Source organism: Aythya ferina (genome assembly GCF_964211825.1).
Source record: "Aythya ferina genome assembly, chromosome: 23".
Taxonomy (NCBI): domain Eukaryota; kingdom Metazoa; phylum Chordata; class Aves; order Anseriformes; family Anatidae; genus Aythya; species Aythya ferina.
In genome coordinates, this window is record NC_140321.1 from 7293071 (window position 1) to 7315339 (window position 22269).

Below are 22269 nucleotides of genomic sequence, written 5' to 3' on the forward strand. Positions count from 1 at the left end.
CAGTGGGGCAAAAGAAGGAGGAAATTCAGTGCTTTCTGCCCACTGCATGAGCAGCTGCACAGGGAGCTGGGGAACAGACGTTGGCTCCGTGCAGAGCCGGTTACATGCTCTCCTGAAAGCTGCCCACGGGGCAGAGCCGAGCGCGGTGGCACCAGCCCGCACGGTGCCTGAGACGCGAGGCTCCTCGCTGCCCTCAGCATCCGGGCGGGAAGCGGGGATGAAACTTGGCCACTGCTTTTCCTTGTTCCAGATAAGAAAATCATTTGTCACCGTGGGGCGGGGTGGGTGTCGGGGGTGGGCTTTTATCGGGAAAGTGTCAGTCTGTCCACACGACCTGGAGAACAAATGTGTGTTTTATCACCCGACGAACAAAACCCGCCGAACACCTGCAGCAGGCGTGTGCCCCGGCCGCTCTTGCCCCGCCGCCATGGAGGGAGAAAGTCACAGTGATGGATTTGCCCATCTTAATTAATGTAAACAAACAAAAGAGGAACATCAAATAATGCCCTTGACAGCCTGAAAACGGAGCCAGGAGTGCAGAGCGCGCTTTATAAAAGGAGGCCTTTTGATGTGCAGGCCACAGGATCAAGGTTTGTAAATAGCAGCAGCTCCGTATCGTGGCTTATCCAAATATTTTCATTTCCCATCACAAGCTGAGAGCCAGGGGTTGATGGTTTTGTACTCTTCAACTTTCAGCTTTCACCCTGCAGCCCCGGAGTGAGCGAGCGGAGGAGGGCGGCGGGGGGTCACCCGTGCCCCCACCCTCCCATCGACAGCACCAAAGGCGCCGCGCGCTGCCCCGTGCCCCCGCGGGAAGCGCCCAGGGCCCACCCGGGGCACGGTGCGGTCCCACCGGTGCTGCCGTGCCCGGCCGGCCCCAGCCCCTCCTGCCAGGCAGGAGCAGAGCGCAGGATCTGGGGGTTCAGGGGCTGAGCATGAGCCAGTGCGGGGGGATGAGGCACCACCCAGCCCCCTACAAACAGCATTAGCGTTACCGCGCCATGTGAAGGAACCCTCCCGCTCTGCTCAGCGCCGGGCAGGGCCCTGGGCCCCGGGGGGGCTCCTCGTGCCCGGCCCCGGAGGCAGCGGCGGCCCCGGGGGCACCCTGCGGGGGCGGGCGGGACGGGGCCGCCCCCGTTTAACCCCGAGCAGCGACGGCACCGGCAGGAGGAAGCGAGCAAAAAGCTTCACGCCATAAATATCCCGCGAGTGCCCGTCCTGACACCGGGGTTACCGCTCGGGTCTTTAAAAACGCACGGGGCGGACAGCAGCCGCCCCCAGCAGCCGCCCCCCCCGGATTTACGGCCCCCGGGCACGGCCCCGGCTCTGCCCCGCAGAGCTCAGCGCGGGCAGGGCGAGGCCCAGGAGCCGGGGCCGGGGGCCGGGCCGGGCCGTGCCGTGCCGTTGCGGGGCTCCGCCACAAGGCAGCAGCAGAGGCCCAGGATTGGGAGCGGAGCAGCCGCGGCCGGGCCCGGCCCCGGGCGCTGCCTCCCCCCGGCCCCCGGCCCGCGGCACGGAGCCCCCCGCTGCGGGCACGGCGACCACGGGGCCCTCGGCGGGGGCCGGGGCCGGGGGCCGGGGGCCGCGGGGGGCTCCCCCCGGTGCCTCGCCGCCCCCCCCCCCCCCCCCGCCGGCTGCTCCCGGAGCGCTGCGGGCGGCGCTGCCCGGCCGCGGTCATTACCCAGCGGTGGGAGCCGGGAGGAACGCGCCGGGATTAAAAAAATTATTGGTAAAAGGAGATAAAACAAAATATCGACCGGGTTGGCTGCATCCCACCGCCGGAGACAGAACAAGTGACAGGGCTGCATAAAGAATGCCGGGTCCAAAAAAGAAGCTGCTGCTTATTACATTTCGGATACCCACCAGGTGATAAATCCAGGACGCTGGAGATCAGAAGTTTATTATAAAAAGCACCGAATGTGGTTAATCAGATGTGTCCTTGGCTACAAATCCAGGCAGGCTCGGCAGCTCGGGACCCACGGGTGCTGTTCGGACCTTACCCCGTCCTCCTGCACCCCGCTGGTAAAGGGTCGGGGATTTGGCACTGACCGCACGTAACCTGCTCTATGGGAACGGGGAGGAAAAGGCAAATTCTGAGCCCCTTTAATTCTAAACCACAGAATTTCTGCCCAGCAGAGGGGGAGCTGAGGAGTACCAGGGCTGGGCTCTGCAATCACAATTCCCAGCATAGAGACAAGGCTGAAATGTTTAGGCAAAGGTGAGAGAGACACTGAGACCCTTGAAACGTCTCTCATCAAATCAAAACACTGAGCTTAATGGCTCTAGCTACCTTGGAGACCAATAAAAGGCCCAAAACCGGTTATGAGACTGTGATCTGAGGTTAGAGGAAACCTGGCAGAGTGCTGACTGATTGGAGAGTTATTGGAAATAAATAAAAAGGTTGCATTAAACCTAACGGAAGGTCACAGCGCGAGCGTATCTCATGGAAGGTGACTGCCCTCATTACCCATACCGGGGTACCCCCCTGCACCTTGGGGATGGTTCTGGTGGTTTCAAGTCTCTTTGTGGAAGGGAGATTTATATAAAACTGATTATTGTTATTTTTGCAGTGGAGGAACAGCACATTCATCAGGCCACCCCGCCTCCCCCCACTTTCGGTTACTTCACTGGAGGCACCTGCATCCAGCCCCGAATGTGCTCGGGGATTAAAACCAACATAAAAACAGCACACGACAGCCACCAGGGGTAACGAGCAGGGCCGTTCAGTGCGTACCCTTTTGCCACCTGGCCTCTCTGTGCAGCGTTGCCCCCTCTTCTCGACCCTTTTCTCATGTGTGGGGCACATGAGGCCTCAGCACAGGCACTTCAGCTGACCCTAAAATGCACAAGGACTTAGGCTGTATCCTCCCGAAACATGTCTGGGGTAAGATGCAAAGGGCTTATCTCCACAGGAGATACCTTATCTCTTATGATGTGAGCACTCACTTTTTTAGCCTCCTTTGAAAATCCTATCTTTCTAAACCAAAGAAGAAACCCATGCCAGGGTAGACAGTTGGGGCACTAAAACAAATTGAACCTCCAAAAATATGAGCACGGAGCAAAAAGGGCGCACGTAACTTCAAATACCACCCACCCCCACCCCACCCGTCTCTCCCTGGACATCCCTGTAAAATTTCAGCTTTTCTTAACACCTTTGCACAAAATGTACCAAGGTCTCTTAGTAAAAACATTAACAATAATATTCCAGCCAACGGAGTCAAACTGGAAGCTCCCGACAGCACGGCTCTGAACATGCAGGGGCAGCAGAAAGCTTGGTAATTTGCCCCGGAATCTATAAATCTGAAAACTACAAGATATATTAACTCGGTAACCTCAGTCCTCCTATCCCCAAGAGAGCTGCCCCACGGGAACGAAGCCTCTTTTCATCTTCACAGCACAGACAGGCGCTGGGATGGGTTCTGTGCTCCTGCAAACTTTCTCCTCCAGGAAGGGAGAGAGCTCGTGTTCAGTGTCTCAGAAGACCCTCTTGGCACTGAGGGGAGGGAAAGGAACATCATGAAGAATTTGTAACCGTGCATGTAGAGATGACATTTATAGGGCTCTCAAATTGGAAACTGTACATTTTATTGCACTCTCTGTCAAAAAATGCAGTTCCATCAGAGGCTGGAACGACAAGGGAAACAACCAATCAATATCTGGGCCTCTAATATCTGGACTGAAAAAAATCATTATCCTGTTACTTTTATTACGGTGTTATGCTTGAAATATGATAGTTTAAGGTTGTTTCCATTACCTAGCCAATTTTTAAGGGGTGTTTCCCTTCCCCCCCTGCCTCTGGCTCAACTCTCTTTGGGCTGAAAATCAGAGCAAGTCTCCCGAGAGGGAGATACGTAGCCCAGCTCCCCCCAGCCTCTCAGTGGGGACATTGGGAGCCCCACAGCCCACCCGGGACCTCAGCCGCCCCTGAGACACCACGAGGGCAGAGGGAGCCCAGACCCAAGCACGGGCCTCAAGCCAGGCGAGGTAAATCTGTGCCCTGCTGCTGAAATGCTGAGCCAGATCATTTGGCTCTTGCCTCGCCAGAGCTGTCATGCAGGCTCTTAGCCCTGCGACCTGCCCCAGCTGCAGGACCAGAGCAAAAACCACCTCAGTCCCCCCCATGGTCCTCACCCCAAAGTTAACCTGCACGTGCACCCGCGATGCTGTTAGGGATGCAGCTGGGCGAACTCGCTCTCCAAGCACAGAAGCTCACAAGCAGCTCACAGGTGTCTTAAACCTGTTTTTGTTTTGTTTTGTTTTGTTTTTCTTTGGTGGTAGTTTGGAGAGCGACAGGGTTGTGCTTCAGTTCTGGGTTTGTGCTTGTAAGATTATTGATGAAGTTTTGCATTACCCAGGCTAAAAGCTCTGGGCTGCTTCCCTCTTCCAGACTGTCTCGCTTCAGTCCCACAGAGCACTAAGTGGGTCCTTAATGAACAAGAGAAAGGTTATCAGGGCCCGCATGAGGCTCAACGTCTGCTCCAGCGAAAATCAGGAGACGCCACAGATAAGAGTTCAAAGCGATGCGAGCGAGGCGCAGACGGCCGGTGCTGGCTGCTGGCGTACCCAGGGAGCCAGTTCCCAGCCCCGAGCAGGCACCGCAGGCAGCAGCTGCCCTGCTCCAGCCCCGGCTCCGTGCTGCAGCCCAGGGCAGGGACAGGGGGACACGGGTGAGGTGGCCCCAGGGCTCCGCTCCGCCAGCCGGGAACGCCTCGGAGCCCCACCACACTGCCGGCAGGGTGCTGGTGCCCAGCACCTCCCAGCACAGAGACAAAGGGTCTCCCAGCTGAGGAGTGCTGTGGTTTATTAAACATGCATGCAAGCGTTGTCATCGCACACGGCGAGGCTGGCCACCGGGCTGCCAGATCACCAGGGACGTGACACCGGGAGCAGCTCTGTCTACTAGGGGTCGTGGTGGAGGGACACAGATTTCTCCAGTCTTGGTTGCGGGAGACTCTGTGATGCATTTGGGCAGTACCTGCAGCATTTTAGTGACTGAGGCCAGGGAATGGGGCTTGCCAGAGCACATGCACCAGGTAAAAACTCAACTGAATGAGCAAAATAGGCACTGGAGGCTGGCTGCTACAGGATGGCCCTGGAGAACACAGCTAGAACAAAACCCATGTATGCATAAAGGAGTTCAACAGAAAACAAGGCCAAAAGCTCATAGCATGGAATCAAAAATGCCAATGAGCATCTCTGTCTCCTCCAGAACAGGCAGTTTCCCCTTTCCTCCAAACCGTGCTGTGGGACGCATCGGTCAGAGGGACGTTTAAGAGGCTCCGCATTGCTGACAGGGACACAGCAGCAGCGCCTTTGTGACAAGGCAGCTAACTGCAGCAGGGGGCAATTCCTGGGAGGGTTTGCACACTGCTGGGGGACCAGGGGCACGCAGCTCCCCACAGGGACCCGGAGCAGCCGTGAGGGTGCCGCGGGCAGACGCGGGGCACTGAGTGCGCTCAGGCTCATCCACCAGCACCGCCATCACAGGACCCCGCCGGGCGATGAACAGACACCTAGCGATTACTGAAAGCTGCAAGGGGTAATTACTGCTAAGCAGGGAGGAGGGAAAAGGTTCCCAGAAAGCACCTTGTGCTTTACGCTCCCTGGGCTGCAGTACCCACAAGGTCAGTTGGTACACGCTCGTTCCTTGCCTCTTCCTGAGGCAGCCGTGCCACGTGGATCCCCGAGCCGGCCACGCCATGGCTGTGCCGTGCCCCCAGCTGCCACCGCTCCCCACGACCAGCTCAGAGCTCTCTGTGCCTCCCTGCAGTCCCGGCTCAGCCTTTTTGAGAAACTGTACCACGGCATCCAGGTTCCTCAGCGCCGCGTCTTACAGCCCGGAATCGTTCCGGCAGGACACCCGGGAAGGTGCTAACCTTTAAAGGATTTGCGGTTGAAGAGCAGAGAGAGTTGGGAGAGACAGGGCAAGGAGCGAACGCGAAGAAAAGACAGATCAATCCCAACGATTCATCATGCCACGAGCTGTCCAAATAATCAAAGGCATCAGCCAGGTTGATGTATAGCTGATGTCACCGAGAGAGACCCTTAACAAGGCAGCCAGTACAACAGCTGCTGGTCAGGGAGTGTCGTAGCACACGCCGGGCTGGGGCAGGGGAACGCAGCCCATCCATCACTGACCCACCTTAATGGCCAACCTTATTAGTAACCATTCGCGGGGCTGTCAGCCCGCGGCGGCACGGGAGCCGCCCTCGCGCTCCCCAAAACCGGCTGCCCCCCAAGCAGGAGAGTGTGGTGGGAGCTCAGGGTTGGCCCCACACCAGGGTGGGCACCGGCGGGGAACCGTGGGGCAGCTGCCAGCCAGGGGGATCGGCTCCAGCACAGCCGAAAGCCTCGGGTACATCCGTAAGGCCCCGTCTGCGGTGGCGGCACAGTGCCACACCGGGTGTCAGCTCTGGACCTAAGAGCCACGGGTCCCCGAGGCATCCCCGTCCCTCTGCACACCCAGCATCGACCAGCACGGCGGGGCAAGACCCAGCCGCTGCCCCTGCCCTCTCCTGCCCTGACAGCGGGGACACCCGGCCGATCCTGAAACCACGGCTCCTCTCTGCCCGCGCCTCCCTGCTCCTGGCTGCAGCTCACCGTCTGTCTGAGCGGCGCCCATGGCTCTCACGTTGTTTTTTCGTGCCGTGGGTGAGTTCCAGAAGGGGCAGCAGCTAAAGACACTGTGAGCCACCAGATGGGCTTCCCCCAAGCTCTGCCCTCCCATCCGGCTCACTTGAGGACTGAGCCCATGCACAAGGCTACACAGTGACATTCACCTGCTGGGGACCCCAAATTCTGCTACAAACCTGATGCTGAGCTCTCAGCAGAGCTGGGGAAAGGAACCGAACTGGGGCCAAACAGCCCCAGTGACCGCTGGGCATCACCCAGCTGGGACCTGGTCCCCTCCCTGGCAGCCAGCGAGGGTGGAAGGGGCAGTAAAAGCCTTTGCTTTTAAAAAGCCTTTGCTTTTTGTCCTCCTCCATTTTATTTGGTGAGGAGCCTCTGGCACTGACCACCACCCGCAGGGCCGGCAGGCCCTCTGGGGCTCAGGCAGCGGTGCTGGGGGTGCGACGCGGGTGGGAGCAGACCCATGCGGCACGCACCAGCCCATGGAAAGGCACCGGCTCTGCTCGCCTGTCAGAAATCCCATGCTCAAACGCAGCAGATTTACCAGCAGATGGCACTGCCCCCCCCAGCCAGGGGGAAGGCACCTTAACGCATACAAATCTCACAGTGGAGAGAGAGCCCCTGGTGTGTGCATGTCGTGGGACTCACTGCATATAAAAGTCGTGCAAAACTGCCTTATTTTTCCTCACCTGAGGCAACAAGAGGTGCGAGTGCCTGAAAACAGCAACGCAGGTGACAAACGTGGAGCTGCAGCACCTGAAGCCTCCTGCCACCCGGCAGGACACAGCCCCTGCTCCTGCTGCCCCCGTGTCGGCAGGAGGGCTCAGCCCACGGCCAAGCAGGCACAGACCAAGCTCAGCTTTCCTAAAACTCCCTCTTCCTGCCAGGCCCCGAGTCAGGATCCCATTGGATTAACTGGAGTCCAGTTGATTGCTGCAGTTTCAATAGCTTGTTCAGCCATCGATTGCCGTCATGTCACTGGGAGAAAAGGATTAATAATCGGGTGCTCAGGTTGGCTCAATACTGCTGATAGTGCCTGACAAAATACCGTTAGGAGCACTCCCACCGGAACACTATCTATGTACAAAAGCTGCAAGAAACATCATTCAGGGTTTCACGGAATAATGATTAACTCCAGATCTTCAGCCTAGAAAATCCAACAAATAGTTTCTATTATTTCCAGATAAATTCTCTCTCTTCTTCAGTTCATCGCTGTTCTGCACACAAACCTTTTCACACAAACCCAGGAGGGGAGATGCATCTTTTCCTGTCTCTCCCCCCTCCCTCTTCCCCACAACCCCTTCACAATCCGCTCCAACCTCCCGCCTCTGCGAGCCGGTGCCGAGCATGGATCCGGTCACCTCCCTCCAAATAAAAGGAGGAAGGGATTGGGGCAGTAAATCCCATCCTGGTGCACATCAGCCCGGCAGTAAATCGGAATCCTCTCCGTGCCCTCTTTATTATCACATTCACAGCATGAAGTTATGAGCTTCTTCACAGCTCCTGCTATAAAAATGTGATGGATGGCAGGGGAACCTCAGGGAGTTAATCTATTCTCCCATTAAATTTTACTTTAATTGGTCTTTGAGTCAATCAGAAACTCACTAGACAGTGAATTAAGAAAAGAAAAAGGGAAAAAAAAAAAGAATGAAACAGGGTGGGGGGAGTAAAAGGAGGTGGCTTTTTGCATTAGTATATTATAATGCTGGATTAGCCTTCTGTAGAAAGGCGGGAGGCTGCAGGCCGTACAGAGAGCTTTCTGCACGGCTTCAGGTATTGCTACAGAGGGAGGGAGAGTCAAGTAATGCAAAAACATCCTCAGAAAACACAGGGGCATCAATGAAATCTGGTCATCAGCAGCAATAAAGCAGCAGTGAGCCAGCCCCGCGCTGGTGACAGGGATGTGAAAGGGAGGATGGAAACAGCATCACTAAATAACCGACATCAATAACATTAGCATGGAGATTGGGGAACGGGGCAGCGTTAGCGATTTCTGGCAATCAGCACGGTTCTTTGGGCTTCGAAGCCAGGCCTGATGGCTGGCTGCACACGCAGTGTGGAGGTGCCAGGAGCACCCACATCCCCACAGCCCCGGTCCTTGCTGGGGCACTCAGGAGGAAAGTGCAGCTGCTGTGCGTGGATCGGGAAGGCAGGTTTGGTGATTGTGTTGCTTGTGCAGTATTAAAACCTTTAACAGGCTCCAGAGAAAGGTATTCAGGCTCCATTAACAGTCTCCCAGGATTTCCCGTCTTATTAGAAGAATAAGAAGTGTATCAGCATGCATATCAAATATCATAACAAAAATAAAAACTGCAGCAGCAAGAATGAAAACAGAGCAAAATGGAAGGCAAAACAAGGCTGCCTCCGCTCAGCACTGTGCCGGGGCTGACGTCTGAAGTTTATGCCCTGGAATATATGATAATAAGGTTTTATGGGAGTGAGCCCTAGGGACAGGCATTGTCTCTGTAAACAACAGACTTCAGGGAAAAGCTGAGGTTTGAGTAATGTGTTCAACCTTCACTTACGGTAATAAATATACACATCTATACACATGTGTGTATCTGTATGCGCACACACACACTCTATATACACACATAGGGCATCGAGTGCAGGACATGGGCACCCCGCTCTGCCTGCAGGCCAGTGCTTGCACGGGAGTCAGATGCTTCAGCCCGTGTGCGCCCAGTGGAGCTGAGAGGGGTGCAGCACCCCCACACCCTAACCTCAGAGCACAAAACCTCTTCTAGAGAGGGCCAACCTCTCAGAGCTCCTCCTCTGGCCGACCTTAATGGCAGTGAAGGCTTTGGAAGTCCCTGCTGCATGGATGCTCGCCTGTCGGTTTGTGCAACTTCATCATGAGCACGGCAAACGTTTCTGTTAAAGCCTTGTACTCCTGGAGTCCTGTGAATACACAATGTGCAGCTTCATTTTCCTTGCAGAGGCAAGAAAAGCTTTACAAGAGAAGGCAGAAGACAGACAACAAAGCCAGAGCCTGCATCAGTGCCAGTTCAGAGTTAGGGGCAGCGTTGCCTTGACCCGAAGGGCCCCGAGGGCTGCACCAGCGCGGAGCAGGGCTGTGTGCGCATGGCCCTCTGCCTGAATCTGCCTCCCAGGCAGCACATGCTCTGGAAGCCAGGATGTCATCATCGTTTGGTTTGGGGGGAGGAAGAGGAGGAGGAAGAGAAAGAGGAAGAGCAGGGAAGGCTCTCTTGGACTTCTGCGATACTTTGAGCCGACAATTTTTCAGACTCCCACCATGGGGAACAGCCTTGCCCATTTGTGAGGCCCCACACCTCCTTCCTCCAGGAGGACCGAGCGGTGCCGCTGGCCCTCGGTCCCAAAGCACACTCGTGCAGGCACAGAAGGTCAAGAGCACCCCAGGCTTCCTGCACGGGAGGCAGGATCTGGGCCTGACCCCCGCTGAACCCCGCAGTGTCGGGGAGCGCAGGCAGCGCCGAGTCCCCTGAGAGCCAGCCCCGGCGCGGCTCCTGCGTGCGGATGGGTGGCGAGAGGGAAAGTGGGACGGATGCGGGCAGGAGGGGTCCTGTGCAATTAGGGAAATGACATCTTCTAAGCAGCAGGCTTTAGGCTCAGTTTGGGCTGACAGCTCACAAAAAGAGAATCTGATGCCCTTCACGGGCAAACCCAGGTTTGGCAGCTGAGTGCCATTAAACGTTTGCACCGGTGCTGCGGCTGGCACCGGGAGGGCCCGGGAGGGCTTGGGAGGGCTCGGGGGCCACTGCACCGAACTGGCAGCTTTCCTGCCCAGAGAGACGGGGTGCAGGCATCCTGCACTCATGCACTGCACGCCTGCTGCAGCTCCCCGTGGCGCCAGAGCCCAACGCCCAGCCCAGCCCATCAGGGCCTGGCTCAGACCTCGGTCTGCCGGGGGAATCCCGGGGCTAACATGCCAATGGACAGGAGTTTGGCCCCGTGCAGGCAATCAGTTCTCCTAACAGCCCCCACCCATTCATCACCTTCACTTTGTACTTCATGCAGTCCACAATAAATCAGTGGGCAATGCCAAGAACAGAACTTGGAAGCGCTTGGGTGCCCTGTTCCAGGATTTCTGGGAAGCCTCAGCAAAGGCACAAATTACAATCAGCACAACCCGTGGTGCAAAACGTCCGGTTCCAGAGACCCGAGGAGCAGAAAGGTTCAAGGGCCACAGGGCCACGATTCACGTGCGGCTGCAGGTTTACCTGCCCCTCCGTTGTTGGTGCCCCTCCGTGTCTCATCCCAGGGCCTGTCCCTGTGCCCGGGACACTTTTACGCCGCTGACCCGTGCCAACGCCTCTGCCCCTCTGCCGGGTGCACCGACGAGCCCAGAGCTCAGGGTGCTCGCGTGGCCCCCGCGTGCCAGACCCCACCCTGAGCAAGAGCAGATCTGCCCTGCCCGGAGCAGTTCTCCTCCTCTCCAGTTCCACTCCCCGTCTCTTCCAGGAGCTGGAGGCTGAGGCAGGCAGAACAAAAGCCCCGTAGCTGCTAACCCGCCCGGCTCTCGCCTTCCCGAGGGCAGCAGCGCCCCATCTCCTGCCGCCTCCAGGCCGCGCGAGCGGAATTAGCTGCACCGAGCGCCCGGGGGAGGCCGAGGCAATGAGCGCCGTCGATCAGCGCCGGAGCAGGAGCGTTTGGAGGGGTGTAATTCTGCCGGAGGAGAATGGACTTCCTGAGCACATGGGCCTAAACTGCAGAGAAACAGGGCCCTAAATCTCCGGCTGTAGATTTACGGCCTCCATTCTCTTTCTTTACTGCAAATACAATCCGGCAGTAATGGTCTAACACAGGAACACCATCACCAACTGGCTGATGGCTCACATAAAAGCAATGTCAACCAAAAACTATGAGTTTATAAAAGGGAACAAACCCTCAACAGTGACAAGAACATGAAACCCATTAACAATTTAAACACTCTCCATTTTTTATTCCCCACCTTGAAGCTATTACGGCTGATAGAAGGCTTCACAGCTGAGTTAACCACTTCAAGGGAGGGCTGCGCGTACCCGCACGCACACACACACACGCATAAAGAGTTTGCCGAGGCCGCGAGGTGGGAGGTGATGTGGTTCAAAACCATTCAGGGCTCTGCTCCTGCCAGCTGCTCAACCGCCCTGCCCTCCTGGGAGCTGCCGGCTCTCAGCACCAGCAGGATTCGGCCGCTTGCAATTCCAAGGCTCCTGAAAGCTGCCTCGTAACCCCAAGATACCAAGCGATTATTGCTATGGTTACTGGAGAAAAAAAATGTAGGTGTGTTATAATTGTTTTTCCCTGAGATTTTCTTGCTGCTCTGGGTCTCTTTTGGCACCTTGTCATATTATGGAGCAAATATTTGTGGAAACTGTTGTGGAGCCCCTGAGCGGAGCACAGAGCTGGTGCCGAGGAGAGGGGAGAGACAATCTGCTGGGAGCAACTCGTACCGCTTCTTCTCAGTGAGCTTTTGCAGAAAATGCAGGAACCCCTGAAGCATTTGGGGTGCCATTTAAAACAAGAACCTATCTAGCACCCAAGTGCTAAATGCCCCTGTACAGAGGGCTCAGCTCCCGATGGCACAAAGTGCAGCAAACCCAAACCCACCATGATGCCACTCCCGGCTCTCCACTGACCCTGAAAACACCATTTTACCTCTCTATCAATTTTCTCCAGCTGCAAAACAGGGACAACACTAGTTAACCTCTACTGTAAAATGCTTGATATTTTTCGATGTAAGGCACTCTGTCCTAACAGAAAAGCAACTGTATTTTTTCCCTATTATGAGAGAATCTAACACGGGGCCGATCGTCATACAGCCGAATTTATTTTCCTGCACGGGCTGCCCCAGGAGCAGGACCAGCTTCAGCTCCTCCATCTCCCCACAGCAGCAGCTCCACGCAAGGTGCAGTGCTGTTAGTGCTGAGGGTGTCACTGATCACTGTGAAGCTTGCTGATGGGGAAGGAAAATGCGAGCAGCGGACAGGCTCGCCTCGGCCCCACAGTGCCACGGCCCTCACTGCCACCAGGGAATCAGCCCGAGTGATCAGGAACACGAACCTGCAGCCTGCTGTCAACATAAGGAGCCAAAGCATTCTCGAGGCTGACCAAACACCTACAAAATGACATGTCCCACTCCTGGTTTATCTGTGGTTGAGTCAGGGCACGATTTGTGCTCACAGCCCTGCAGGGGAGCCGGGAGGATGGCTCTGCCCTGCACCCCGGCTCTTGCACCCACAGCCCGGCGCCTGCTCCTCAGGCTCACTGCGTGACCTCGGCCACCACGTGCCTGAATTTGGGGCAGGGGCTGCGAATCTTGCCCACAGCCCTGCTCAAGTCCTACAGCACCACTACCACCCCCCTTCCCTCCTGCCAAACAGCGGGACCACCAGGAACAGCCTGAAATCAGATCCCCAGCCCCAAATGGGAGGAAGTCGCACTGGAGGCTCCTGCCATAAAGCCGGTCCCATCGTACTGAAACGCCGGCAGATGGGGCCATAAACGTTTCCTCCTCCCCTCGCTAACAGCCACCGAGGCTTCAGATTCATCTTTATCTTTATCTCGCTGTCAGGCTGTAAATGCCTCTCGCTCCGTCTCGCACAGCTGGGACGCGCCAGGCCAGCTTGCTTCCTGTGGAGGTTCGTTTTAACCAACAGCAGAGGTGAAAGGAGAGGGGAAGGGTGAAAATAAAACGGGATCCGCATGCACAAAGGAGAGAAACCCAGGCCTGTCACATACACGGGCTAGCCAAGTCCCCACCCGAGGTGTCCATGGGATGGGAGCAGCACATGGATGACCCGCCAGCAGCCCTGGTGGTGCCAGAATCGAAACCACCCCCAGACCTGGGCACCCCCTTCCCCATGAGTGTACCTAAGTCCCAGGAGTCGTGGCCAGGATTAACGTGCCCTCCTGTTTACCTGCCTGGTACAGGTTAGATATTTACACAAATAGTGTGAACATCTGCAGCTTCATTAGGCAAGATAAAAGTTAAGGACTATAAACCTTTATGCTTCAAGTCGTAAAGCAGGAAGGGTCAGGAGGGAATTTCTAAATATAGGGAAGTTATTCCATCCCTGTCCATTACAGGGTTTTCTTGCAGCTCTCCAAAGCAGCTGCTGCTGGTCACTTCTAGGCCCAGGCTACTCCTGGACGAGGCCACGAGCCTGATGTGGGCTGCTGGACCCCCATCTCTGTGGTCTTCATTTTACATTGTGGTAGCACACAAGGACATTGAGTAAGATCGGGTTTTGCTGTATTACTGCACATAGAAACAGAGAGCCTCTGGCTCTCTGGTTTGGTACCAGGTGACCTGATACTCCACAGCTTTACACTGGAAATGCCAACCTTTGTGCTCTTTAATTAATGCTCCCTTGAGCAGAATGGGTAAAACTATCACCTCTTTCACCTACCTTTGCCACTTGTTTGAAGACCTGGGCAGGTAACTTGTATTGTACCAGGCACTTTCTGGCCTGCAGCATTCAATTCTGGACCAGACAGGACCGGGGTATTTCTGCAGGAGGAGCAGCTCATACAGAAACTGCTGGAGCTTGCCCAACTTTGGATGCGCAGCCATTCCCAGACCTGATGCTTTCTCACTCTTGTTAAGAGCTTGGGCCACAAAACCTTAAGCCTATGAATTGCACAGCCTAGTTCCCTATTTCTTAAAGGCCAAGCATTAGTTTCCCTTCCTAGCCCGCTGCCATGTCCCCCTTTTTATGGCAGACGTGCCGTAAAGCCCTAAAACCCCCAGTGCCACCCTCCGCCCGCTCGTGGTCAGGCAGGCAGACCCCGGCGGGTCGCACATTGAACCGCAGCCGGGAGCGGGGGCAGCAAGCCCAGCCCTGAGCACGGCGCCGTGCCCCCACAGCCACCACCAAAGCCCTTGAACGAAGGCCGAGCAGCACACGGATGCGCTCATCCCCCTGCCCCACAAGCAGCAGAGGCCTGGCAAAGGCCAGCGCTTTGGGCCCTTGCAGCGTTTGTGGCACTGGGGCAATCCTGCACGACAAAACTGCAATCAGACGTGAGGCGCCGTGCTTCAAAGAACAAATTCCGGGTGAAGCAGTTAAAACTCCCTAACTAATAATAATAGCGACAGCCTGACACTAATTAGGACAAGTGGACTCTTGTTCAAACAGTTTACTAAATGCGGCTTCGTCCTGCCTGGGGAATGGATGCCCTGGACTGCTTTATTACACTGGACCCCGACCTTTGCTTTTATGAACACTGTGTTTTGGAGGTGTCCTGGCGAAAAGAGTGAGAGCTTTGCAGGATGAAGTGAGCTGACAACGCTCCTCCACTGAAGCCCTGCCTCAGGATGCTGAGGTTCAGCTCACTGTCCTGGCTGGTCCCGGGGCTGTCAGAGCAGCCGCAAGCCACAACGCGTCCATGGGGAAGTCAAGCGCCACGAGCCCTGGCAGAAGCGAAGCTGCCACCTCAGGCACACCGGCCGTTTTTGAAAGGACAAAACCGGTATTAAGGACATGAGGACTGGCTGCGTCTCACCAGCACTGTAAGGCCCCTGATAGCTTGCACCTGTGTGTAGGTGAGCATCAGTTTCCCCGTGGGCTTATTGAGTGCTGCCCGGCATGGAACTGCTCCAGGAGCTCCCACACACAGCTCCTGCTGGAGGAGCCACCCCACGGGCGCTCAGAGCCCACCCTGCCACCGCCGTGGCTTCCCCTCGGCCCACGGACACCTCTCGGGGTTTGTGCTGACATTTCCCGGGGGGCTCTGAGCAGCCTTCCCATCACAAGCTGGAATCGTGACAAACACAAAGCTTGCTCTGTCTGCACTGGGATGTTTGAGGGCTTGTCCCCTTGAATGTTTAATAAAGATGTTTTTTAAAGGAAGAATGTATGTAGGGAGGAATTTATTTTTATCTTTTTAATTGTGGGAGCCTGCTCTGCATTTGTGTTTTCCAGGATTAACAGCTAGAGCCGGAGCTCTCCATTTTCTAAGTCTTCTAATTCTACTAAACATCCGCTACCCTGAAAGGACTCCACAGAATCCCATAAAACATTATTTATCTGTGTGCGTTAGCTGCACGATACTGTAATTTCCAGAATAAATGCTGGGTGTAAATTGTTGTTTATGTTGGAGTCTGACTGTCTTTACGAGAAACAAAGTGAAAACTGAATCTTCACAGCTTTATTTCTTCCGCTGAAACCTCTTCTGCAGAAGGAGAAATGCCTGGTGGAGTGCCTTAATGGATGGCCGTAAAGATTGTTGGGTTAAAACAAAGTACAGGGAATCACCTTCATCCCCCCTTTTAATGCCAAATCCTCAGCTGGTGTAAATTGGTGTAGCTCCAGTGACTTTGGTTCATCTGGCCCACGAGTGTCATTTAAATCAAGCTAAATTAAAGTGAAAGCAGCGCCATTCACATGGTTCTAATTAAAGTCCCATCAAGGCTTCCATCGCAAACCCTGGCTGCTTACATCCACGTATTCCCACTGGTGCCCAGCCCCAGGCCGCAGGCACCGTGACCCAAGGGTCTCCGGGCTGAGCCCGCAGCCACCCGCAGGGGCTGTGGAGGCGCTCCCTGGCTCCTCGCACCGCAGCTCGTTCTGCTTGTGGAGAAGCGTCTTTGGCAGGGGCTGGCGACGCCAGGACGGGCTGGGGTGCGGGACCCGTCCTTCCTGCCTGCCACACCGCTGCTGTGCAGGGCCGGCTCCACGCCAAGGCCTGGACTCGCCCCACGCGGCTTCGGGGTGGCCCCGAGGGACTCCGCTGCCTCTCCACCCACACTGGCCTCGTGCACTCGGGCCCAGGGCAGCTCTGGGCCGGGGCTGCCTTGAACTCGGGGCTCGCGCAGAGCAGTTGGGCAGGAAGCCTGAGCAAAGCGGTGTGGAGCGCGTCCTGCTCCCAGCACCCCAGGGCTTTGGCCTTCAGCGCCAGCAGAGGCAAAGCCCAGCGAGCAGCGGGTGTGCGGGGCGGTGGAGGGGTGGAGGCCCTGCCTGGGGCACCTTGAAGCTGCCCTGCGCTGGGTGCTCTGCCCCGGCCCGAGGCGTCCCTTCTGTGCTGTGCTGCCTGTCCCTGCTGTGCCCTGAGAAGGGGCCAAGGAGAGGCTCCAGACCCCGCGGTCCCGGTCCCCGGGGGGCCCCCACGGCCCCCAACCGTCCCTGGGGTGCTGCCGAAATGGCTGTCACCGCTCCGCGGAGCACGGCGGAAGAGCAAAGTTCGGGGAAACTTTTGATGAAGAGCTCTGGCAGGCCCATCATCGGGAAGCCAGAAAGGTCAGAGAGTGGAAAAAATAATAAGAAAATATAACTGCTTTCTTATGAGGAAAATATTATGAGTTCTTCCCCTTTTTCAGCTTTTATGGAAGGAGATTCTGCCAGTTCCCTCAGAAAAAAAGAAGAAAAAGTAGTTTTAAAATGAGATTATGCACCTTCAGGGTGCCATTAGGAAGTTTTACTGTACTGAGATGACATGAAAGCTCTGGAATTAATATCCCTGAGATGCTTCAAACCTGCAATAGCAATTATTGTACTACGTGTCCCTGGATAAATAATAGGGCCATTCAGCTAATTAGCTTCAATGATTTCAGCTCCCTGTAAATTCTCTCTCACTCGGCTATAAAAATAACACTAGGCAAACTTTTGGTAACAGAAACTTCTTTCAGGGAAAAAAAAAATAAGGGGGTTCCCCCAGCTCCTAATTCATAACTGCTGTCGTGGTATCGCTGCGATTCCAAGGATTGGAAATATTAATAGGCTAAAATAGAAAATATAAAAGGAGAACCATTATTAATTGCCATTTACTGGTAATAAACCTATCGCACCAATTTCTGCCTGCACACATGTGCAACCCCATTAATTTCAATGGGGCTGCACGTGTTAATTGAGAGCAGAATTTAGTCCACCGGTTGTAATTAATTAATCAAGTTTTCAGTATGGTTTGCATACTTTAAATCTTCTCTTTTTTTATGTCTTCACATTTCTCTAGGTTTGACTTATGCAACAGGGGCTCCGTTCTCTTGTCCTGCTGCAGCACAGTAATTCACTGGGGGGAAGGATGGCTTTCGGGCTCCCATCGCTCATTTTGCCTGGGATAAATTCTCCACGAGGGGCTCAGCCCAGCCTGGCTGCTCCGCCCCAGGTGTGCTGGTTTGGGTTGTCGGGGCTGTATCCTGACCCGCGTGAGTGCCTGGCGATCTGGAGCTCCCGCGTTCCCCCAGCCTGGCTCATGGCACTGACATCCTGGACCCGGTGCGGGGCCGGGGTGCTCAGAGCAGCAGAGCACCACCACGCGTGGTGCAAGAGGCAGCGCTGCCTGCGCCTGCTTTTGAGCCCCGAAGCACCGAGAAATTTAAAGCCCTGACAAGTTCCCACTGAATTTCACACACAGAGTTAAGCATGTAATTAAGTATTTCCTTTAGATGCTGTATGGTACTGCCAGGAAAATTACAGCAGGGCCAGGCGATGAGCAGTTTTCAACAGAACACAGCCCCCAAGGCTTCGAAGTTTTCGACCCTCTGCGTCACAGAAATGAAGTCTCCCTGGGCTCAGCCCCAAGCTGCGGACCCCAGTGTGGGGCCTTGGGGCACAAGCAGCTCCCAGAGCCACACGCCCAGCCGCATTGCTGCCCTGTGCCCAGCAAGGCAGGAGCCTCGGGGGAAGGTGGAAACCGTGCAAAAAAGCCACTGAAGTCGTGTCTGGCCGTGGGCAGCAGCACAGCCCTGTGGCACCGTGCCCCCCAGGTCCGTGCCACCGGCACCCAGCGCGGGCCCTGCCCACGGACCCGGCCTGCGCCCGGAGGGGAGGGTGCGAAGGCGGCGATTCTCAATTCTCCTCAGGCATTTCCCCGCGTGGCTGCGGCAGCGCTTCCCATCTCAGTACTCGACATCATGGCCCTCGGTGGCAATATTAACAACAGCACCACGACCAGACACCACACGATCCGTAAGGAACGGCCCCGTCCTGCTCTACCCCTCTCAAATCCCCTTCTTCCCGCTCCCCGCTCCTGCTTGGCTGCCGTGCAGCTACTGCGCTGCCTACAGAAACGCGTTCTGCGGGAACTACACGCTCAGCTGATGAGAAATCCAGGCACCTCGCTCGCCGAGGATGGAAAGTCATAACATTTGTTTTGGAAATTTATTTTAGCCAATATTTCTCAATAAAATAAATTGTATAAATGAAATCAGACTGACACCGCAATATTTCCTAACTAGCTGGCGTCTCCCTGCAGCACTCAGGGACTGTCAGAAATTTTTCCCTGAGGTTTTCCCCGTTTATTTTATTTATTTTTGTAAAGCAGGGGAACGTGTGAAGGTTTTGGCACAGCATATTTTTCAAATCAATGCAAACCTCATTACATAATAACCAGGTTTTGCATGTTTCACCGTGACACATGCCTCCTGTTTGAAAGGCATGATTGCTGTATATTCTGATACCATTTCGACTAATATGACAGGTTAAAAAATTAAAGCCCAATCCTGAAAATAATTAATTTGTTGCCCTCAACACCTCTAGAGCACCATGGAATTTGAAATTGCCCTGCACGATTCAAGCCCAGGTTTGGATGGTTGAAATTACCTTTTATTTTTTAACCCTGATATTGACTTCTGGTCACTGCAACAAAGGCAAGGAAAGATTTTTTTTTTGCACGAGCCATGTTCCCTTAGTTCTGTGCACTGCAGAAAAAATTTGCTTAAGAAATAAACAAAAGTGATTCCGGCAAAGACACAGAGCTGCGCTGACCAACATCTCCGACAGGGACTAAAAGCAGCCAAGCCCTGGGAACAGACACCAGCAGAGCGCCGAAGTCAGAGATCACTAAAACCCAGGCTTAATCTGCTACGGGGGGAACTGAGACCTTTGTTTAGAAACGTTCGTCGTCACACTGAAGTCAGGAAGATTTCGGCATTTGCCTTCCGACGTGGCCCACGCGCAGCCCAGGGCTGCTGCCGGAACCAGCTGCTGGTGAAAGCACGCGACAGGAGGGCTGCGCTGCTCTCTGCTTCCGCAGAGAAGCAAACAAAAGCCCAGCGAGGCCGGGGCCATGTGGCCAGGGCTGTGCCGGGCCAGGCAGTGGCCCAGGGCCCTGGGCTGCTCCTCGCTGCTCGGTCTGTCCGGGGCAGCTCAGGCAGCAGAGCCCATCGGCTCCTCTCCGCTTCCAGACTCCAGCAGCCCGACCGTGCGGCTCCTCGCCACAGGCTCTCGTCCATGCTTGGTGCCCGGCCTCCCGGCTCTGCAGGCTGCGGCCGCGTGGCCGGAGAGGTGAAACTCGAGGCAAAAGCCTGGGGCAAACCCGCGGCGTGGCAGCTGCGCACAGGCCAGCAGCAGGCAGAGAGCTCGAGCGTGTGAGAAATGAGCAGGCTGCGCATTGAAAAGCAAACGCTGGGAAACGTGACCAATTTAGCCCTAATTCCTCAAGGATTTAGATTTGTCACTATTGGGGTTAAATTGCTTTCAAAGGGTTGCATTATGTGAATACAACCCTTAAAAAGCAGGACAGGCTGAAATGCCTCATGTTGACCCATTCATGTACCCACAGCCTTAATCTAAACTTTCCTGGATCTCATTCTATGAATAATTATACACACAGGAGGGCAGCTCATCAGCTGGCGTAAACTGGCTTAACTCCACCAAAGTAATTGGAGAACAGGCCAGAATACAGTTTTCAAACATGGTATGATGCCACTGTGGTTTAACAGGCAGCACACAAGGCCTGGAGGCAGGAGTCCGGAGTTTTATCACTGCTTTGGGATCAGCTCTAGTCCAACGGATTATGAGCCAGGACGCCTGCACTCTTTGCCAGCTCTGTGTGTGTCTTTTGAGCTTGCTTAATTCAGTTCACTTCTCTCTAACTTTAGCCTCCCTTTTTTTTACAAAATAACCCCACTGTCATCTTGAAAAAGCAGCTGGAACTGTGTGGTTAAAGAAAACAACTATCTGAGTGTTGCTACATCCCACTATTTACTCCTTATTTGAGACATGTGTGCGTGCAGCCAGCTCTGGTCGCAGGCACTGTCTTTTTGCCTCCCCCAAGGCACTTTCAGCCTCATCATTTTGCACACACGCTCACGCTGACCTGATTCGTACAAAACCTGGGAATGCACCACACACCTTGACTTGACTTCCCAAACTGCGTTACGACATCCGTGTGGGACATGCACCAAGCTCCTGGTGCACGATCTTGGGCATTAGGTCCTGCACGAGGCAGCCGACCTGACGGCCACGCGGAGCAGCTCACTGCGGGGATCTGGGCAGCTGCCATGAACCGCACGGATGTGAACAAAACGTATGTGTGCAAAGGAGATCCTCGTGGAGGGTGGGGGGAGCAGGGTCGGGCTGTCTCCATCACTCTTCTGCTCCACCTGGATGGAGAGATTCAGTCCCTCAGCCAGAATCAGAGAGTATCGCAGGCTGCTCATCTCACCAATCAATTTTTACGGCTGGAGAGGATAATAATGGTAATATCGGTATAAAAAAACCCCGCAATGACCCATAACAGTAACATATTACAGCTCCTTTTAAATAACTGTGCTAGCTGCAGTTTCTTTGTTTCTCTGGCAGCAGACAAGCCGAGGCGCTGGGACCGACGCCGTCGCGCTCGCGGGCCGGGCAGGGGCCGGGTGCGCAGGGACGAGCCCCAGCCGTGGGCGAGGGGCTGGAGGCAGGGTGGGCGCCGCGGCAGAGGGGAGCACACAACACGACACGGCGGCACCACCTCGACACAGAAAAATTCAGGCTGAGGTTTGATTCTGTCCTTGCTCCCGGGCAGCGAGCGGATGGCAGCCCCAGCAGCGCAGCCCTCCGCGGCCGGCCCTTCTGATTCCACAGACAGCGCGCCCGAACACAGCTGTAAGCCAATGAAGCATAATGCACAGCTTAATTTCCAACACCCCCCAACCATATGCCGCATCAGGAAAACCTGAAGATGGAGCATTTTACTGTAACACTGAGCACCAAAAGAGAGCGCGTTCCCCAGAGTTAACAGACATTTACTGTGTTTTATTGTTACTACAGGAAGCAAAGTTCTCACTTGCCATATGCGAGACGAAAAGTTAAAACTCAAGACCCCCCTCACCTTCACTCCCAAAAGCAAGCAGGTTGAATACAGGGCTTGTTTTACTGGGGGATGTTATACCCCACTGGATGGGGCAACAAGGGGAGAATGAACACTTTTCGATTTCAGGCATTTGATACCGCAGAAGAACTACCGAGGATTTAGTTTTGTTGGGCTAACGAAGAAAATTTATGCCACTGGTACTTTCTTTGCATGACATTATTTCAAAGCCTTTAGCTGTTCATATCTCCATAAAAAAGCTTCTAAAAATACTGAACTTGATTTCCAAGTACAATAAAGCTCCTTTATGCTTTCATGCAAAAGGACCTTAGAGCTGCCCTCAATCTTAAGCACATCATTAGCCACAGAGTACCTGGTACCTAACGCTACTCCTCCTCCCGTGCAGCACCTTAGCCCCTTCCAAAGGGCTGTTTTCTTCCAGTCCCTGTTCCCTACAAATACTCAATAATATCAGCAATTTAAAAAACTGTCCTTTAGAGGGTTGAAGCCCTTTTTTTTTTTTTTTTTCCATTTAAAAATGGGACTGGGTCCAGCCTATTGTTATTTTCTTCACCAGCTTTGCTTCAGATTTACACTTGTGTAGCAGCAACACCAGAGCTGAGTCTAAACTGTACAGAAGAGATTTTAAAACAAACT

The 22269-nt window shown here is 54.8% G+C and overlaps 2 protein-coding genes across 5 annotated transcripts in view; both read right to left on the reverse strand.

The window, feature by feature from the left end:
* The window catches only part of PRR15L (proline rich 15 like), a 79462-nt gene extending 75008 nt beyond the window's left edge, over positions 1-4454 (reverse strand). The window contains exon 1 of the mRNA XM_084496591.1: positions 4450-4454. The gene's annotated coding sequence lies outside the window, so the exon portion shown is untranslated. The remainder of the gene's footprint in view (positions 1-4449) is intronic.
* SKAP1 (src kinase associated phosphoprotein 1) overlaps positions 1-22269 on the reverse strand; it is a 142902-nt gene that overhangs the window by 39614 nt on the left and 81019 nt on the right. The window lies entirely within an intron of this gene.